This window comes from Halictus rubicundus, unplaced genomic scaffold, assembly GCF_050948215.1.
Source record: "Halictus rubicundus isolate RS-2024b unplaced genomic scaffold, iyHalRubi1_principal scaffold0749, whole genome shotgun sequence".
Taxonomy (NCBI): Eukaryota; Metazoa; Arthropoda; class Insecta; order Hymenoptera; family Halictidae; genus Halictus; species Halictus rubicundus.
The window spans coordinates 40,001-42,500 of NW_027489290.1; the positions used below are offsets into that span (position 1 = coordinate 40,001).

Below are 2,500 nucleotides of genomic sequence, written 5' to 3' on the forward strand. Positions count from 1 at the left end.
TCAATGACTCTTATATGACTATGCATGACTTTTAGGTTTGGTGCAAATATAACAATATCATCGGCGAACGCCATGGTTGTTATGTTAGCGTTATTTATTGCTATGCCTTCTCGTTGATCTAATTTTTCGAGCAGATCATCTATCACAAGGTTGAACAAGAAACCCGACATTGGGTCACCTTGCTTTACACCACGTCTGATAGAGATTGGTTCAGATCGTAAACCGTGGCACTCTAGAATAGTAGTTACTTCGTTATAGGTACTTTTAATATATTCTATTGTGTGTTTATCTATTCCTTTAGTGTTTAGGGCATTGATTATGGACGTGATATTAACGGAATCAAAAGCTTTGGCGAGATCTATTGACAAGACAATGAATGGTTTTGCTTTACTCCTGTTGTTCTTTATTATAGCCTGCAGAATTGTGGTGTTAGCTATTATGCCGTCCGTTTTGGTAAATCCTCGTTGGGCATGTGATAGGCGAATTTGGTTTTCTAATCGGGTGACTATTATTTTATTGAGCAAACGAAGTAACCTACTGGAAATCGTTATTGGTCGCCATTGTTTGGGGTTGGCGAGGTCTCCATTTTTGGGCAATAAAGTCGTCCTGTTCAAACGTAATATCGGTGGCAATGCTTTTATGCCCCATAAGACGTTAAGGAGGGCGTGAAGATCATTCCGCGGCATCTGCCTGAGGGACTTTCGATTAATGCCATCAACACCTGGCGCCGATTCATTTAGTTTGGCCAATTGTTCATGAACTTCTACAGTTGAGATCGGGTGGGCTAAATCTATGGTGTCAGATGGTCTGGTTTCGGTAGGCTTCCAGCCTAAATCTTTTGGGGAGAATAATTTTGTATAGAATTCGGTGAATTCCTCTATGGTAGGTGTCTCAGTTACGTTTAGTTGATTTCCTGTTAAGATATGTTCAGCTACCTGGCTAGGGTTCTTCTTGTATAGTTTCTGCATGCGTGTGTACTCACTTGATTTCTTTTTCGAGCGGTCTCCTATGCGTTTACCACACGGTTTCTTATTTTGCCGATTTTTTGCATGTTTATATTTTGTGTTGTTGTTGTTGTTGTATGTATTTTTGGCTTTGTTACTATTGTTTTCACTATTATTGTTATTGTTATTTTCACTATTATCGTTGTTTTTACTACTGTTTTGTTTTCTTGTATTCTTTTTATTATTGTTATAGTGTTTGCTTCCATTGTTGTGTTTTTGTTTTTTATTATTAGGGTTACTATTGTTATCCACACCCCAGCCAGGTATTTGTTTAATATACTCATCGAGCATGGCCATGATATTCTGAATTGGTGCGTTATCAAGGGCGGCATCTACTATACTAGCCATAGAGCTAGTCAGGTGTTCTTTCATGTCGTGCAGGTGTGTTCGTATCTCAGATGAGGATATAAGATTACATTCTCCTTCATTGGTACTCTGTACTGTCAGCTGTTGTGTGCTATTTGATTGCTGCTCTTGTGTACGCCCGGGTATAAGTGGCGTTTCAAGTCTGTTTAGATGTATCCTTGGTGTTAATGGACATGTTCTACGGATGCTTCCAGTTCTTATTTCATCAAGGGCTTCAGACAGGTATTTTTTATACGTATCTCTTTGTCGCAATTTTTTGATACCTTCGATTGATCGTGCAGCTGACTCAGATAGTATACGTGCGATGTCTTTCCCTAGCATGTTGCAGCGGTTTGGAAGCCTAGCTTCTTCATATGCAATTGCTCTGATCTCGCCGTCAGTATACTGTGCCCTCGATGTCGGAAGCCGCTTATTTCGCAACTCAAGATCTGCATTGTTATAACGCTCAATATGTGCTCTGCGTTGATGTTGCCGTAGTCCAGCGTAACTGTCGAATGTTCTGTCGCACGTTTCACACCGGTATCCATCGTGTTTTCTGGGAGGTGCGTTACAGCGCCGCTGATGTTGTGCTGCACTAGCGGATGATCGGTCGCTAAGATCCATTTTACAACTTTGACATATTATTATTTTATCCATACTATCGTGTCCAGTCTCATAATCCTTTGTTGAAGCGCTGTTGTCGTCATAAATCGGGGAGTTAGTTTCTTCCCGATTAGTTGTATCCACCAATCCGAGGCTTGTTTTAGTTTTCGTTGCAATTATAGTTGCCCGAGGGCATGAACCTGACGGGCTGCAAACCCGAAAGGCTCATTCGGCTTGCGCCAGTGTTTCGGCCACCTCGTTAGCTCGGACCAGGCATTGCGTTGGTCCTTTTCCCGGCGCCACGTGATCTTGCCTAAGGATCGGACGTGAGAGTGGCCTTGAGGAGGGTTTCCAGACGACATGATGATAAAGATGTTAGACTCATCATGCCCTGACCCCCGTCCCCCATTTGGCAGAAACCCGCTTCGGCGAGAACCGGACTAGATTGCTCCAGTCAAATTGTTCCGCGTTCACGGGCTTCTGGGAGATGACCATTAAGAGAGTCATAGTTACTCCCGCCGTTTACCCGCGCTTTTTTGAATTTCTTC

At 42.5% G+C, this 2,500-nt stretch overlaps 1 pseudogene; it reads right to left on the reverse strand.

The window, feature by feature from the left end:
* The window catches only part of LOC143364613 (large subunit ribosomal RNA), an 8,139-nt pseudogene that overhangs the window by 2,962 nt on the left and 2,677 nt on the right, over nucleotides 1-2,500 (reverse strand).